This window comes from Pseudophryne corroboree, chromosome 5 (assembly GCF_028390025.1).
Source record: "Pseudophryne corroboree isolate aPseCor3 chromosome 5, aPseCor3.hap2, whole genome shotgun sequence".
NCBI lineage: Eukaryota > Metazoa > Chordata > Amphibia > Anura > Myobatrachidae > Pseudophryne > Pseudophryne corroboree.
In genome coordinates, this window is record NC_086448.1 from 495,103,290 (window position 1) to 495,122,781 (window position 19,492).

General features: G+C 43.3%; 1 pseudogene; it reads left to right on the plus strand.

Annotated features, from left to right (window-relative positions):
* Window positions 1-4,864: 4,864 nt before the first annotated feature.
* On the plus strand, window positions 4,865-4,983 carry LOC134930760 (5S ribosomal RNA; annotated as a pseudogene).
* The last annotated feature ends 14,509 nt before the right edge of the window (window positions 4,984-19,492 follow it).

Sequence of the window (19,492 nt, forward strand, 5' to 3'; positions counted from 1 at the left end):
ACCTGTGCTGCATTTTAGTAGTGCGCAGTATAAAGCAGGAGGACAGTGCAGAATTTTGCTGACCACCAGTATATATATAGCAGTACGGTACAGTAGTCCACTGCTCTACCTCTGTGTCGTCAAGTATACTATCCATCCATACCTGTGCTGCATTTTAGTTGTGCGCAGTATATAGTAGGAGGACAGTGCAGAATTTTGCTGACCACCAGTATATATATAGCAGTACGGTACAGTAGTCCATTGCTCTACCTCTGTGTCGTCAAGTATACTAGTATCCATCCATACCTGTGCTGCATTTTAGTTGTGCGCAGTATAGAGTAGGAGGACAGTGCAGAAATTTGCTGACCACCAGTATATATATAGCAGTACGGTACAGTAGTCCACTGCTCTACCTCTGTGTCATCAAGTATACTATCCATCCATACCTGTGCTGCATTTTAGTATATAGTAGGAGGACAGTGCAGAATTTTGCTGACCACCAGAATATATATAGCAGTACGGTACAGTAGTCCATTGCTCTACCTCTGTGTCATCAAATATACTATCCATATCTGTGCTGCATTGTAGTATATAGTAGGAGGACAGTGCAGAATTTTGCTGACCACCAGTATATACTGTATATAGCAGTACGGTACAGTAGTCCATTGCTCTACCTCTGTGTCGTCAAATATACTATCCATATCTGTGCTGCATTGTAGTATATAGTAGGAGGACAGTGCAGAATTTTGCTGACCACCAGTATATACTGTATATAGCAGTACGGTACAGTAGTCCATTGCTCTACCTCTGTGTCATCAAGTAAACTATCCATCCATACCTGTGCTGCATTTTAGTTGTGCGCAGTATATAGTAGGAGGACAGTGCAGAATTTTGCTGACCACCAGTATATATATAGCAGTACGGTACAGTAGTCCACTGCTCTACCTCTGTGTCGTCAAGTATACTATCCATGCATACCTGTGCTGCATTTTAGTTGTGCGCAGTATATAGTAGGAGGACAGTGCAGAATTTTGCTGACCACCAGTATATATATAGCAGTACGGTACAGTAGTCCATTGCTCTACCTCTGTGTCGTCAAGTATACTATCCATGCATACCTGTGCTGCATTTTAGTTGTGCGCAGTATATAGTAGGAGGACAGTGCAGAATTTTGCTGACCACCAGTATATATATAGCAGTACGGTACAGTAGTCCACTGCTCTACCTCTGTGTCGTCAAGTATACTATCCATCCATACCTGTGCTGCATTTTAGTTGTGCACAGTATATAGTAGGAGGACAGTGCAGAATTTTGCTGACCACCAGTATATATATAGCAGTACGGTACAGTAGTCCATTGCTCTACCTCTGTGTCGTCAAGTATACTATCCACCCATACCTGTGCTGCATTTTAGTTGTGCGCAGTATAAAGCAGGAGGACAGTGCAGGATTTTGCTGACCACCAGTATATATATAGCAGTATGGTACAGTAGTCCACTGCTCTACCTCTGTGTCGTCAAGTATACTATCCATCCATACCTGTGCTGCATTTTAGTTGAGCGCAGTATATAGCAGGAGGACAGTGCAGAATTTTGCTGACCACCAGTATATATATAGCAGTACGGTACAGTAGTCCACTGCTCTACCTCTGTGTCGTCAAGTATACTATCCATCCATACCTGTGCTGCATTTTAGTTGTGCACAGTATATTGCAGGAGGACAGTGCAGAATTTTGCTGACCACCAGTATATATATAGCAGTATGGTACAGTAGTCCACTGCTCTACCTCTGTGTCGTCAAGTATACTATCCATCCATACCTGTGCTGCATTTTAGTTGTGCGCAGTATATAGTAGGAGGACAGTGCAGAATTTTGCTGACCACCAGTATATATATAGCAGTACGGTACAGTAGTCCATTGCTCTACCTCTGTGTCGTCAAGTATACTAGTATCCATCCATACCTGTGCTGCATTTTAGTTGTGCGCAGTATAGAGTAGGAGGACAGTGCAGAAATTTGCTGACCACCAGTATATATATAGCAGTACGGTACAGTAGTCCACTGCTCTACCTCTGTGTCGTCAAGTATACTATCCATCCATACCTGTGCTGCATTTTAGTATATAGTAGGAGGACAGTGCAGAATTTTGCTGACCACCAGAATATATATAGCAGTACGGTACAGTAGTCCATTGCTCTACCTCTGTGTCATCAAATATACTATCCATATCTGTGCTGCATTGTAGTATATAGTAGGAGGACAGTGCAGAATTTTGCTGACCACCAGTATATACTGTATATAGCAGTACGGTACAGTAGTCCATTGCTCTACCTCTGTGTCGTCAAATATACTATCCATATCTGTGCTGCATTGTAGTATATAGTAGGAGTATAGAAACCTAGGGCGATCCGGCACCGGATTGACTGAGTAAGAATAATGCTAAAATTAGGAAAAAGAAACCAAATTTGGACAGTATATTTTTTACCCTTAATAAATAAGGGAGAGAAGGGGCAAAAATAGCCCTTTCAATATTGTGTATACAAATATATACGTATAAATGTTAATTCTGTCCTCGTTGGTGGTGCACCCAGAGCCAGAAAGTATGCAAACTTTGGAAAATGGGGAGAAAAAAGAAGGCTCTTGTGTGGGCGCACTCTTGTAGAAGAAGTAAATTTGATATGATAATTGAGATGAAATATTTAAAACATAACTTTTATTAGCTTTTTACGATATAAAGTTCTTCCCTGAGATCTATCCTTCTAAATGCAAGATAGAAGGCATCTTGATAAATAAAATGTTCTGGTCTCTTATCGGTAAAGAGTGTGTGGTAGGGTTGTAGACATTAATTGGTCGTACACCCGTTCCCCTTGACCAGTACAGACTTGCTGTATTAATGGAACCACGGGGTGGTCAAGACACGAAAATATATCAGGCTATACTCTTTGGCTTATAGGAGATTAGGGTAATGATCAAAAGTCACTCCTCTAAATGCAATACAGAAAATTGGCATGCACCTATCTGGATTCGAGACAATGAAAAATGGAGAAAAATTAAATGAGCATCACGGCAGTGCCAGTGACCATAGGTCTTAGAGATTACTGGATAGAAAAAAGTGGTGATACTGCTGTTGGTGTTGCTATCACATAAGTGAGGAAAATCCTAATCTACAACACCAGGTATTCACAGGTGGTCTCCCTTCCTGATACTGACCTGGCCCAACGCTGTAATGTTGTGTTGTTTTCTTGTTCACTGTACACTTTTTCCAATGTTCTAATACAGCAATAATGTATTTTCCCAAATCACACCAATCCCACCTCTAATATGGCATTCACTATCTCGTGATCCTCCAACTCCTACATTCACCATCCACTCACTATTGCTCGTCTCAGGCACGTCTATTTTATCCCCCATGCAAGTTTCATATATACTTTTCTTTAATCATGTCGTTTCTCATTACCATCAAATTGCAACTTTTTTACTTTTACAGCTAAGCATTTTAACTTCATTAATTTAGGCACTTGCCATCAACTTATGTCACATTATTCCCAAATCCATAATGGGGATTTCACGACTTTATTTTGCTCTCAGTCCTCCGGGCATGTTGTTGTTACAGCTCCGCCACTGCAGTCTCTTAGCAACCGCCCACACAAACAGTAACTACAACTGTTATTATTCCCACATCCAATATGGCGTCCGCGATCTCACGACGTTTGATTACCTTCAGCCTTCCGGATCTGTCGTCACTATTGCGGTCTCCTAGCAACCGCTCACACGGGCGATCTCGCGATGTGTGATTACCTTCAGGATCAGTCGTTACTATTGCGGTCTCCTAGCAACCGCCCACACGGGCAGATTACATCTGTCACACGACACCTCCGGATTGGACAGCTCTACCTTTGGCGGACATAAAAGACCGCTCCCCACACCGGACTATACGGAACCCGGAAGTGAACAAGCCTTAGGGCGAAACGCGTCTTCCGCATCCAGAAAGGGGGTCTCGTCGACACAACCTCATCTTGGCATCAGCCACATCTATCTTCTTGCTCTTTTTGGCTTTCTTATCTCCCTGGTGAAACCGTAAGCCCCACTATCCTGTGGCTGTATGCCACGGATAGCAACCTCCACTGCAAACCTCAGCAGAACTGCTTTAGATTATCTCACATTTAATGTGTATTACAGTGGTAACCGATCAGGGGTCTCAATTATTATATATTTAGCATCTAGCCCTGTGTTTGAAATCTAGCAGCAAATATCCCAGGTTTCACCAGTTAATGCATATGATTAACATATACCTGTTATTTTTCAGAGTGTGTTTGCTCTTATCTCTTCCTATTTTCTGCCTCCTCAGCAAATAGATGTATGAATATAAATAGCATATACCTATCATGTGTTAAGCATTTAACATCCTGTCTGAAGGCTAATATCCTATGACTTATCAGTTAATGCATATGGATAACAGATATATATGTGTGCAGTTTTGGGTGAATTTGACATGTTAGCACATAATTTGACAGACTCCAAACCTCCTCTTGAGATTCAAATAATTGTGTTAATAGCGTGACTTCGTATTCACCTTGTTTATTCAGTATTCCTTGTCAATTACTGTCTGTTTGGACAAACCATAATATACAAGCAGTCAGGGATTTCTTTGACTGTAATTAACAGTGCCATTTTTGACAACTTCATCTTCTTTAGATCACCAATTTTCGTGGACTCTCATTCACGATTTCCGGTACATTGCACCACGTGAGTGGGAATTTTGGAATCGGATCTAACGTGAAAAGCAGATCCACACATTTCCACGATTCTTCTTCAATAACTTTTCTGTCGGTCCTAAATTTCAACATTCCTAAATAGGTGCACTCTCATTGGTGTTCACATAAAACTCTCTACTACCATACCACGTTGCCAGCGCCCGATCTCGTCTGATCTTGGAAGCTAAACAGCGTTGGGCCAGGTCAGTATCAGGAAGGGAGACCACCTGTGAATACCTGGTGTTGTAGATTAGGATTTTCCTCACTTATGTGATAGCAACACCAACAGCAGTATCACCACTTTTTTCTATCCAGTAATCTCTAAGACCTATGGTCACTGGCACTGCCGTGATGCTCATTTAATTTTTCTCCATTTTTCATTGTCTCGAATCCAGATAGGTGCATGCCAATTTTCTGTATTGCATTTAGAGGAGTGACTTTTGATCATTACCCTAATCTCCTATAAGCCAAAGAGTATAGCCTGATATATTTTCGTGTCTTGACCACCCCGTGGTTCCATTAATACAGCAAGTCTGTACTGGTCAAGGGGAACGGGTGTACGACCAATTAATGTCTACAACCCTACCACACACTCTTTACCGATAAGAGACCAGAACATTTTATTTATCAAGATGCCTTCTATCTTGCATTTAGAAGGATAGATCTCAGGGAAGAACTTTATATCGTAAAAAGCTAATAAAAGTTATGTTTTAAATATTTCATCTCAATTATCATATCAAATTTACTTCTTCTACAAGAGTGCGCCCACACAAGAGCCTTCTTTTTTCTCCCCATTTTCCAAAGTTTGCATACTTTCTGGCTCTGGGTGCACCACCAACGAGGACAGAATTAACATTTATACGTATATATTTGTATACACAATATTGAAAGGGCTATTTTTGCCCCTTCTCTCCCTTATTTATTAAGGGTAAAAAATATACTGTCCAAATTTGGTTTCTTTTTCCTAATTTTAGCATTATTCTTACTCAGTCAATCCGGTGCCGGATCGCCCTAGGTTTCTATACAGTATTTTCTACTGTTGCAAAAACAGTCTCTGATCCTTGGCACGGTCTTTCATTACTATCTCACTATATGATAACGTCTTCCTTCCCGGATCTGTCCATTTTAGCAGTAACATTTCCACTCAATCTTTTGTAACAGTCTTTATTATGACCACTTTTTCACTTAAAGCGGAGCTAACAAAACGACAAAACCCGGAGACTTTTGGGGATTTCTTCTCAGAAAACTTTGAAGAATCCCCCACTGACTCTGACTGGAAGACTACTTTTTCGAGATTACAAAAAAGTTTGCAGAAAAGGACTCGCCTATCGTGGGACGTTACCACATTACAGAACTACATCAAACACAAGATCGTGCCCCGGGGGTTGAGACCCAAAATATTCCCCTCTTTTCCACTGGCTACGGAGAATTTGAAGACAGAGTGGGAGGCAGCACTCTTGAAGTGCTCCCACGAGTTATTACATCTTCTGGTCAAACATGACACACTACTCATAGATCAAGTGGAAAAAGAAATAGAGGAATTGGGTCATAACTTAGAAATTTGGGAAAAAGATTTGTCTTTTCAGACAGCTTTTGAGAAACACCAAAAAGAACTAAAACTATATGAACAAACAATAGTAGATCGTAAGCGGAACAAATTTATCAGGGACAAACGAGATTTCTCACGTGGGGACATCTTCAGGTGGAATTCCATACCCCAGAGCAGGAATCGAAGACAGAGGGACGACTCGACTTTCTCAGAATTCGAATCCTCTAATAGTGGAGATTCATCCAGTGAAACTTCAGACAACGCCAGATTCAATCAAGGAGAAGGAGAATTTTCCCCACGTTTTTTAGGCCAGGGTTCGAAACAAAGAGGCCGGGACAAAAATCAAGGAAAACCCGGCGGGGGGGAAAGAAGAGGCGACAGACGCAACCCCGATTGGGACACATCGAAGACCGCCAGGTATCCGGCCCGACAGAGGAAGACCTTACGATAACTCACCCGTCTTCATCCTCCTTACAGGTCATAAACCTATCTGGTAGATCCCTCTCACCTGCACACATGGATGTTTTGGCCAAAGGCCTTTCTTTCTCACCCTCTAGATCATTCAACAGATTTTCCTGGGAGAAAGATCTTAGATTATTTGGCAGAAAACTCCTTCTAAAAAAGTTCTTTGCAAAACACCGTACAATACATGACAGTGATAGTATCACAGATTTATCCCCTGACGAACTTCAAACAGTCCAAGCCCTGGAGGACCTATTAGTGGAATCAAACACACTAGATAGCATTCCTTGCCGACCCAAATGTAAACCCAAGTCTTCATTTTTCCCACCCGACAATACCAGCCCGGAAATTAGGGTGTTTCTTAACAGGGTGTCGAAAGAATTTGACGATATTTACGTCCGAATTAAAACTACCCATCAATATCCATCTAGAAATCTCAACTTCCAAGAAAGGAAAGCATTACGTGAGATGGAAACATGGCGAGACGTAATTATCAAACCTTCGGACAAGGGTGGCAACATTGTTTTATGGCCGTTAGAGATGTATATCACGGAAGCACATAGACAATTGTTCAACCCCCTTTGCTATCAAAAACTTCTCAACGACCCCACTAAAAGGTTCCAAAAAGCCTATACCTCTTTGATACAAGAGGCTGCCACACAGGGAACCATTACAAAACAAGAAGCAGCATATCTGACTGTCCAAAATCCAAGAACTCCGACTTTTTATCTTCTACCGAAGATTCATAAAGACATCCAGGTGCCACCAGGTAGACCGATAATGTCGGGTAATGGAGGACTTCTGGAACAGCCGAGTCGATTTCTAGATTTACACCTACGTGATTTCGTTCTTGACTTACCATCTTATTTACAAGATACTGCCGACCTACTGCGAAAGATTCACGACATCCATTTTGAGGATGACTTCCTTCTAGTGACCCTAGATGTTGAGGCACTTTACTCTAGTATCAACCATCATCAAGGTTTGTCTGCAGCCAAATTCTTTTTGGACCAAATTGGTTCTAATGACTTCTCTGATTTTCTTTTACAGTTACTCACTTTTGTTCTCTCCAAAAATTATTTTGTTTTTCAAGACCAATTTTTCTTACAAATTAGGGGAACTGCTATGGGGGGAACTGCTATGCTATGCTATTTTCTATCCAGTAATCTCTAAGACCTATGGTCACTGGCACTGCCGTGATGCTCATTTAATTTTTCTCCATTTTTCATTGTCTCGAATCCAGATAGGTGCATGCCAATTTTCTGTATTGCATTTAGAGGAGTGACTTTTGATCATTACCCTAATCTCCTATAAGCCAAAGAGTATAGCCTGATATATTTTCGTGTCTTGACCACCCCGTGGTTCCATTAATACAGCAAGTCTGTACTGGTCAAGGGGAACGGGTGTACGACCAATTAATGTCTACAACCCTACCACACACTCTTTACCGATAAGAGACCAGAACATTTTATTTATCAAGATGCCTTCTATCTTGCATTTAGAAGGATAGATCTCAGGGAAGAACTTTATATCGTAAAAAGCTAATAAAAGTAATGTTTTAAATATTTCATCTCAATTATCATATCAAATTTACTTCTTCTACAAGAGTGCGCCCACACAAGAGCCTTCTTTTTTCTCCCCATTTTCCAAAGTATATAGTAGGAGGACAGTGCAGAATTTTGCTGACCACCAGTATATACTGTATATAGCAGTACGGTACAGTAGTCCATTGCTCTACCTCTGTGTCATCAAGTAAACTATCCATCCATACCTGTGCTGCATTTTAGTTGTGCGCAGTATATAGTAGGAGGACAGTGCAGAATTTTGCTGACCACCAGTATATATATAGCAGTACGGTACAGTAGTCCATTGCTCTACCTCTGTGTCGTCAAGTATACTATCCACCCATACCTGTGCTGCATTTTAGTTGTGCGCAGTATAAAGCAGGAGGACAGTGCAGAATTTTGCTGACCACCAGTATATATATAGCAGTACGGTACAGTAGTCCACTGCTCTACCTCTGTGTCGTCAAGTATACTATCCATCCATACCTGTGCTGCATTTTAGTTGAGCGCAGTATATAGCAGGAGGACAGTGCAGAATTTTGCTGACCACCAGTATATATATAGCAGTACGGTACAGTAGTCCACTGCTCTACCTCTGTGTCGTCAAGTATACTATCCATCCATACCTGTGCTGCATTTTAGTTGTGCACAGTATATAGCAGGAGGACAGTGCAGAATTTTGCTGACCACCAGTATATATATAGCAGTACGGTACAGTAGTCCATTGCTCTACCTCTGTGTCGTCAAGTATACTATCCACCCATACCTGTGCTGCATTTTAGTTGTGCGCAGTATAAAGCAGGAGGACAGTGCAGAATTTTGCTGACCACCAGTATATATATAGCAGTATGGTACAGTAGTCCACTGCTCTACCTCTGTGTCGTCAAGTATACTATCCATCCATACCTGTGCTGCATTTTAGTTGTGCGCAGTATATAGTAGGAGGACAGTGCAGAATTTTGCTGACCACCAGTATATATATAGCAGTACGGTACAGTAGTCCATTGCTCTACCTCTGTGTCGTCAAGTATACTAGTATCCATCCATACCTGTGCTGCATTTTAGTTGTGCGCAGTATAGAGTAGGAGGACAGTGCAGAAATTTGCTGACCACCAGTATATATATAGCAGTACGGTACAGTAGTCCACTGCTCTACCTCTGTGTCGTCAAGTATACTATCCATCCATACCTGTGCTGCATTTTAGTTGTGCGCAGTATATAGTAGGAGGACAGTGCAGAATTTTGCTGACCACCAGTATATATATATAGCAGTACGGTACAGTAGGCCATTGCTATTGATATATTACTGGCATATAATTCCACACATAAAAAAATGGAGAACGAAAATGTGGATGGTAAAATAGGGAAAGATCAAGATCCACTTCCACCTCGTGCTGAAGCTGCTGCCACTAGTCATGGCCAAGACGATGAAATGCCATCAACGTCGTCTGCCAAGGCCGATGCCCAATGTCATAGTAGAGAGGATGTAAAATCCAAAAAACAAAAGTTCAGTAAAATGACCCAAAAATCTAAATTAAAAGTGTCTGATGAGAAGCGTAAACTTGCCAATATGCCATTTACGACACGGAGTGGCAAGGAACGGCTGAGACCCTGGCCTATGTTCATGGCTAGTGGTTCAGATTCACATGAGGATGGAAGCACTCATCCTCTCGCTAGAAAACTGCAGTGCCACTCCTAGATGGGCCAGGTGTTTGTGTCGGCCACTTGGGTCGCTCAACTTAGCCATTCAGCGACCTTGGTGCACATCTTATTTTCTTTGCATCATGTGCTGTTTGGGGACTATTTTTTAAATCTGCCATCCTGTCTGACACTGCAGTGCCACTCCTAGATGGGCCAGGTGTTTGTGTCGGCCACATGGGTCGCTTAGCTTAGTCACACAGCTACCTCATTGCACCTCTTTTTTTCTTTGCATCATGTGCTGTTTGGGGACTATTTTTTAAATCTGCCATCCTGTCTGACACTGCAGTGCCACTCCTAGATGGGCCAGGTGTTTGTGCCGGCCACTTGGGTCGCTTAGCTTAGTCATCCAGTGACCTCGGTGCAAATTTTGGGACTAAAAATAATATTGTGAGGTGTGAGGTGTTCAGAATAGACTGGAAATGAGTGGAAATTATGGTTATTGAGGTTAATAATAATAATAGTATGGGATCAAAATGACCCCAAATTATATGATTTAAACTATTTTTGAGGGGGTTTTGTAAAAAAAACACCCGAATCCGACAAAAAAATTTCAGGGAGGTTTTGCCAAAATGCGTCCGAATCCAAAACACGGCCGCGGAACCGAATCCAAAACCAAAACACAAAACCCGAAAAATTTCCGGTGCATATCACTAGTATAAATGCATCTTAGACAGCTCTTAATTATCATACTATTGGAGGATCCTTGCACTCCAGGAATGCACTTCCTTGGCTTTCCTCGATTCCCATCGATGTCACATGTACAGTACACTGGTAACAGGGTTATTGAAGAGAAAGCTGTTCCCTCCTTCCCTCCCCTTACCTTCCCTCACAACCATCTTTTGTATCTATCCCCTTGCCCACCCCCCCCACCCCCCCTTTCTTTCTCTTCCTTAAAGACATTTCTCGTTATATTTACAGTATGTGTAAGTTAAAGCCTTTGCCACATTTGAGATGTTTTTCACAACTGGCTACTTTGTTTTCTTTTATCACAACTAGTTAAAAGCCCATCCAAATGACAGACACCAGGGCCAGATAATAGGGCGGTCACTTCTCACACAGGAGCTGCCAAGGTTTCTGGAAGAACTGCTGCTAGGAGCCAGGGCTCTATCATGTGTGTGTGTGACTGTGAGTGTATGTGCCAGTTATACTCCTCCTACTCATCTGCAGCCCCAGCACTGACCCCTCCTCTTCCCGGTCACTGCATTGCTCACCGCACACAGGGTCTCACCCCTTCCTGCTGGACTGATCACCTTCTCCATCCACCAGTAAGTAGCCACACGTGATCCCAGTGCCTCCTTTCTGAACACTGTGGGACCGTCTAGTGGTTCCTGCATCTGATTCCTGGTTAGTGGCTACTTTTTGCCTAGTCCCGGGATGGCATGTATCCTGGGGTTGCAGTATACTCATATGGAGGGGGAGGTGCAGAGTATAAATTATATGGCAGGAGCAGTATATGGAGGAGGGGAGTGCCCTGTATATAGGGGGCACTACAGGGGGCACTCTATGGAGGGGTATGTGGGTGTGTGTGTATATAGGGGCAGTATAAGATGAAGGGTGCATAATTTGGAAGAGGATGGGGATGCAGTTATATAGGGGCAGTATATGGTGGGTAGTACATAGGATGTGTGTGTGTCTGTGTTCCAAAAGGAGCTCCATCGGGCACCCTCCAGTGACCGGTGACAGCACCACAGAGGTTAATTTATTGGAAAAAAACCTTCATATCTCTCTCCACTGTCCCCATCTGCCCCTACCACTCCACTCTCTCCCCAGCCCCTATCTACCCCAACATCTCCCCCTCTCTCTCTCCCCAGTTCCTATCTGCCCCTACCACTCCACTCTCTCTCCAGTCCCTATCTACCCCAACATCTCCCCCTCTCTCTCCCCAGTTCCTATCTGCCCCTACCCACTCTCTCTCTTCCCATTCCCTATCTGCTCCTCCACCAGCTTTTCCTTATGCCATCCATTCACATCAGAGAAGTGCTTGCATGTACCAGTGCACAATTCTCTTCATAAATTAACATATTGGGCCAGTTTTGGTCTTGCCAGGGGCACATGCTGCTGCCTCCTCCTCTCCACCCTCCTCCACTAACCCAGGTGGAACATCTGCCTTCCCCTCCTCACTAAACTCAACTCCCACCCTCCTACCACTCAGAGAAAAAAACAGTACAGACACAAGCACACAGAAGTCACACAGAAAAAACACAGGACAATCAAACTGATAGAAATCACAAAGACAAAAAAAATGTAATATACAATAGAATATAAAAAACACAGACAAATGCACAAAGAAAAATCAATCAGTAATCATATTGTCAAATCCCCAAACTCTAACCAACAAAACCACCAACAGAACTACTCTCTTTCCTATCCCCTACCTCCACCTAGCTCCTTCTAAACCCTCACTGTCTAAAGGACAAACTTATACACTGTAGGGCTATTGATGTCAAACTCAGACAACTTATAATATCCAGTGCTTACTATAGAGAGATCTTAAACCCACCCAATGCACTGAAACTCTACAGTTGATTGGTAATTTTTTCATGGGTTACAGCAGCAACCAATCCGAGTGTAGTCATCATTCCGTTTTCAGCGACAATCGCTAGGTTTAAAGCCTATGCTGTATCTTTGTTTCTGGCAGACACAAATCTGCAGTGGTGCAAAGACCTACTGGTGAGAAAGTTGTCAGCTCAAGCAGAAGTTGACACGGCATCATCTCCTCCTTCATTTTCACTGGCAACTGCGGCTGCAAGGAAAAAACTCAATTTTCCTAAGAGACCCACTGGCGGTAATGAAGATCAGTCAGGAACAAGTTTTGACATCTGGTCTGGACTGAAGGAGCTACCTACAATTACTGACATGTCTACTGGTACTGCATATGATGCTGTCACCATTGAAAGAATGGTTGACGACTATTTCAGTAAAAGCATCCAAATAGGCATGTCAGACTGACCATTTTAATACTGGCAGGAGAAAAAGGCAATTTGGAGGCCCTTGCCCAAACTGGCTTTGTTTTACTTAAGTTACCCACCCTCCAGTGTGTACTCAGAAAGAGTTTTTAGCACACCCGGGAACCTTGTCAGCGATCGACGTAGGAGGTTACTTACCCAAAATGTGGATAAGATGATGTTCATCAAAATGAATTACAAATTCCATGAGGGAAACCCTTACCAGCAATTACCTCCACAAAGAACAGAGGGACCTGTGAGGGTGGATTCCAGCGGGGAAGAATTAATAGTCTGTGAAGACGAGGATCTACACACTGATGGGGGTGAGGAATTGGAGGGTGATGATGACATCTTTCTTCTGAAGAGCCAGTTTGTGCAGGGAGAGATCAATTGCTTCTTTTTCAGAAGCAGGTGTGGCCCTCCCTGTCGCTGAAATGATTGATTTGTTAAAGTGTGCATGTCCTGTTTATACCCACAAGGATGGGTGGGAGCGCCCAAGGACAATTCCATCTTTCAACTCTTTTCTTTGCATTTTGTGCTCTTTGGAGCATTTTTGGGCATAGTTTGTAAAACTTCAATCCTGTCTGCCACTTCAGTGCTACTTCTAGATGTGCTACGTGTTTGTGCCGCCCACTACTGTCACTTAGATTAGTTATCAAGCTACCACAGTGCAACCTTTTGGCCTAAAAACAATATTGTGAGCTGTGAGGTGTTCAGAATAGACTGTAAATGAGTGAAAATTAATGTTATTGAGGTTAATAATACTGTAGGGGGCATGGCTTGGCAGCCATTGATAGAGGCTGCATTTTTAGTGAGCTCTGGTGTGGACGTCAAAAAGGGCCCTTTGCCTGGGGCTGAGCCCCGTTCGACCAGCATCAGAGCTCTCCGGTTGTTCACCGATCATGTGCAGTGGAGTCCGCAGAGCCAGAAGTGACCTCCTGTCTCTTTGCGGGTTGCGGTCTTCTCCGTGCCCTGCTGCCACAGCCTTGACTTGGAGCTGTATCCCGGTGCTGTGACGTTCCAGAAGTGCTGGACTTGCAGCCTGGAGAGCGGCCAGACAGCCTGCAGCATACTGTTCCTGCTCTCCCTGTGTCTCCACTGAGGGCTTTGCTGTACATGGAGTCTCGCTGGACTGTTGGGAGAGGTGGAGGAGTCTGATACACACCACTCTGCTGCTGGAGGTACGAGATAGCTGCGGTGAGTGCAGGCAGTCTAAGCTACTGAGAGCTCCTGGAAGGCAGCAGTATCTGTCAGTAACCTCTCTGCCAGTGTTGGAGGAAGGGCTGGAGGGGACCACGTTGCTGCAGCCCATTCTTACGCTATCTCTCTAGGCACATATATAAATCCTCTGCTTAGACATAAGGGCGGTCATAGTTTGCTTTTCACTGTCCCTGGTCTATTAGGTGGTGGGGGTGGTGGCCATTTTAGGACCAGGGCTGTGTATGCTACAAGGCTCAATAGTTTTCACTGGCAGTAGTGCAGTAGGGTTCCCATAATGGCCGCTCCGTGTTGGGGACTTCATCCTCTGCCTTGGAAGTGACACATTGCCTGCATGCCCTGCATCAACAGGATTTCTTTACCTATATATTTCTATATCAGCCTACTTGCTGACGTCCAGTTTCCTATGTCAGCTATACTAATGGGGAATATGTCTGTTCCCTGATGATGTTCTTATGCCTCTATTGCTCCATGACAACATGATTAGCTGATATTATATGCTGCAATACCTGGTGCCTAGCATCCTGTTATTATTGTTTACTCGATTCTCTCACTTCCCTGACTACACTCAATCCCTCATCACGTCATGATGCCCAAGTGTCCAAAGAACTCAACTGGGGCTCATCCTGTGAATTTTTTTAAACAGCCATCCCCTGTGCAGAGTTGCTCTACTGCTCCAGCGATGGAAAAAGGCACTAGACGGATGTCTGCCGTACCTACCTCATTGGATCCAGTCCCTGATAATATGGGCGATGACGCACTTTTAATCGTTGGCGCTATGAAGCAACTTCTTGCACTATTTAAAACGGATATTTCACAAGACTTCACGACGGTATTACACACGTGCCAACAATCCGTTTACACATTGGGTCATAGAACAGATCATTTGGAAAACAAACTGGAGGAGGTCGTCAAGTCCCTTAATCACCTTATTACTTTACATGAGGATCTCCAAGTGGAAGTTACGGCACTTGGAGGACAGGTGAAGGTACCTAGAATCAATCCCCAATGCTGACCTTAAAAGTTTTGTCACGGATCCATTTATGAAACTGCTGCCTACCACCCAGATGATGGAGATTCACCATCTTCCAAAAGCAAGGAATGCGACAAAGGATGCCCCCAGAGACACTTTATTGTGATTCCACTACTACCATGTTAAAGAGGAGGTTCTCCGAGCCGTGAGACAGTCGGACAATACGTCTTCAGTGTTGGATGACCAGCAAGTATTTGGGGATTTATATTCTGCTACGCTGGCAGCACGCTGGCCCTTTTATCCAGTAACCAAAGCCCACATGTTGGCGGACATTCCATATCAGTGGGGCTTTCCGGCAAAATTGATCATCCGCAGAAGTGGTGCTTCGTATGTTGCCTCATCCCTGGCTGAAGGAACTAAACTACTGGCCGCCTGGATGTCGCTTATCTAGTGTAGATAAGTATAATAATGATTGATAAATTGATACAGTATTTGTCAGTATCCTAGTGGTTATTTTATTTCCTAGGATTGACAAATTGACTTTTTGGGGTATCTACATGTGTTCTTTTAGAACAGGGATATGGAACCTTGGCCCTCCAGCTGTTGTGGAACTACACATACAAGCATGCATTGCTACAGTTTTGCTATTTGGCCATGGTAAAACTGTTGCAGGGCATGCTGGTATGTGTAGTTCAACATCAGCTGGAGGGCCGAAGGTACCCCATCCCTGTTTTAGAATGTTGTATATATCGGTGTTAGTCCCCATTTCACTTGAGGTAAGGCATCCGGGTAACATGCATGATCTAGTATGTACTAAGTCCTTGTTTGATATTTTATGTTGGGCCTTGCTATTTTTGATCTCTTTGTAGGTTTATTATACTGGACCCTTTTTAAGTTTGTGTCAGTTACTAATGCTTATATAATATACAGTTTTGCAGTCTTGTTTAGTTAATGGCGATCCACAATGTGTTGGCACGAATGCAACTGGGAGCGACGGAGGCTGTTAGAAGTTATTTTGCCTCTGCCTAGTCCCCTATGCGTCACCATAGGTGCTTTGTTTGGTTTATTTTCTTTTTTTGCCTCCTGTTTTCATTACTACATATTGTTTTTTCTATGTTTTTCTTCATTCTTCTAATTATGGTACACACGTTTGTTTCAATGAGTCGGATATTTGTCTCATGAACCTCCTACCTGTGCAACCCACGCTCCCTAATGGTTAATGTCCTGTCCCTCAATATCAAAGGATTAAATTCCCCCAATAAAAGGAGACTTGCGCTAAATCATTTTGCCAAATGCAAAGCCCATATTGTTGCACTCCAGGAAGCTCATTTTATATGTATACACCCCCCCCACCCCCCGCATTCTTTAATAACAAATGTCCTCATTGTTACACTTGTAATGGACCTAGTAAAAAAGCAGGAGTAGCTATACTGATTCCTCATTCCTGCATCTTTACGTTAAAAATATAAATTGAAGATCAGGAAGGTTGGTACTTAGTTTTGATTGGCAAATTGAATGACAGACTGGCTGCAGTCGCAGTGCTATATGCTCCTAATACCAATAATACTGTAGGAACAAAAAGACCTACCAAATTCTGTAATTTTAGCTGTTTTGATGATTTTAAAAAAAAAATCCAGATCCAAAACCAAAACCCGCAAGGGTGGTTTTGGCAAAACCAATCCAGATCCAAAACACGAAGGAGATCCAGATCCAAAACCAAAACACAAAACCCGAAAAAATGGCCCAGTGCAACTAGTTTAAAGTAATCAGGCGGCAGTTATTATAATTATATACTGTAAATCAGACAGTATTTACTAAGGTTACACAAAACATGCAGTTGTTATTAGAATTTTATAAATCAGGAAGTGCAGTAGTTATTATAATTGTATACTGTAAATCAGACAGTATTTACTAAGGTTACACAAAACATGCAGTTGTTATTAGAATTTTATAAATCAGGAAGTGCAGTAGTTATTATAATTATATACTGTAAATCAGACAGTATTTACTAAGGTTACACAAAGCATGCAGTTGTTATTATAATTTTATAAATCAGGAAGTGCAGTAGTTATTATAGTGATACTAATCAGGCAGTAGTAATTTAATCATGCAGTATTTGAAGGTTACATTAGCACAATTGGTGAATGCAGTATATAAAATACTTATCTTGTGATAAGAGCATAAAGGGGGCTGGATTGCTGAATCTTGTTTATATAAACCACACTTGTGACCTTTTTCAGCTTCAGTTGCAGTTTTGCTATTTTAGCAAAACTTTGACTGCTTTGCGATCGCATGCCGGGGGCCGCCCAGCACTGGGCAAGGCCGCCCAGCATGCAAATGCCCGGCAGCGATCGCAATTCAATTGTGATCGCATCCAGAGTGGCCATTTTTCAGGTCACATGTGACATCACATGGCCTGCCAGAACCTACCCCCTTTTCCGATGGCACGCTGCAGCAACGCTGAGTCGATGCCCCTGCAACGCCTCATCGCCGCCCCGTGCCGCCCCGTGAACCCCTCTGACTGTCAATCAGGCAGAGGCGTACAAATGAGTGGGATGCTATCGCATCTCACTTTGTGAGCATGCGCAGTACAGCTACTGCGCGTGCGTATTGAACATAAATAGTTCAGTATGCAATTGTAACGCTGATGTGATCCATGCTGAATAAGACACTTTATCTCCTAGAACCCACTAAGTTGACGTGTGTGCAGTGGTGTCCTAATGCACGCAACAATTGGCCAGCAACAATTCAGGCATGTTTCCTAACGGGGGGGCGTAATTCAGAGTTGATCGTAGACGTGCTAAATTTACTCTGATATGCGGGGGGACGCCCAGCACACGGTAGTCCACCCCGTATGTCAGGCCCTGCCCACCCACACAGGTACAAAAGCATTGCATGTCGGTGATGCTTTAGTACCTGGCGAGTAGCACCTTACCTGCGCAACTCCTGCATGCTGTCAGGGAGCTACCAGCCGTATTCCGGGTCACATTGGCTGCGTGTGACGTCCCCCCAATGGTCCGGACACACCTCCTTTGTCCAGACGGCACCCCGCCAATGGCGTTCTAACGCTGTTGGCACGCCCCTTCCCGCACCATGACCGCCTCTGCCTGTCAATCAGGCAGAGGCGATTGCAGACAGTGAGATACTGATAGCATATCACTGGGCTCCCGGGGTGCGCACACGCAGTGCGGCCGCTGCACGTGTGCAGTCCACAAAGTAATTCAGGCTGCGATCGCTGCTGCTGCAGCAATGTAATCTAAATTACCCCCTTGGTTCCAAAAACAGCTGTTGATTAAGCATTCCCAGGAAGTATAAAATGGATATCTGCTACGGTCCCTCCTTTTTCAATTGTGAAAGCAACCACCCTAGGTTTCTATGGGGGCTTAAAAGTTGTCAAATATACAAATCTCTGGAATATGATATACTTTTTCCCATTACATATACATTAATTATATATTTTTATAATTCTAAGTGATAGTATAGAACTTGCAGAAAAAAACTGTGGTCCCTTGACAAAGTCTGCAGGCTTAAATGTTTTGATCAAAATATGAACTAAATCCCCATTGCTTTATTATGATGAGTGCAGAGCCTCTGTGATTTTTATTTAAATGATGTAGTCACTTGCCACATGTACCCCAGATATAAGAGTGTCCAGAGCAATGGTTCAATGCCTTTTGTTTATTTTATTGACTTTTTAATCTATCTGTTTGTGATCACATCTTCTCATGCATCACAGTGTTAGCTAATTTAATCTAACTTCATACCAACCAACATCGTCCACGGGCAAATATAGACACTTCTGCGTGCCAAGTGCCTGGAAAAAGGAGGTGTGATCTCAGGAAAAGGGGGTGTGGCTTTGCAGGAATGCCTGTGATCGCGAGCCATGCTCCCCTGTTTTCATCACAATAGGGGCATGCCCAGCGCTCTGTGAGCTGCTAGCCGTGCCCCCAGCCTCTCTGCCTCCAGTGAATAGATGCTGTGTACAGCATCCATTCCTCACTGCAGAGCTGCAGCTTAATGTGCGCCAGGAGCCTCCCAACTGCCCCACCACCAGCACTCCCCACACCACCAAGGGACACTGCGGCCAGCGGGATGGACAGTGGGACAATCCCCAAAAAGGGACTATCCTGTGAAAATCGGGACAATTGGAACGTATGTAATTTGTATTAGCTGCTTTCCTAGGTGTTTTATGGCTGAAATGCTTGGTGGCTTTCTCACCTTTAAAAGCATGTGAGCAGGTGTGCTTTAAATCAGGAAGCATGTGATAAGTATATATTCAGTATACAGTATACTGTATGTGTGTTTCTATTTATGGTATATATGTAAACTATATGCAGTGGGTACGATA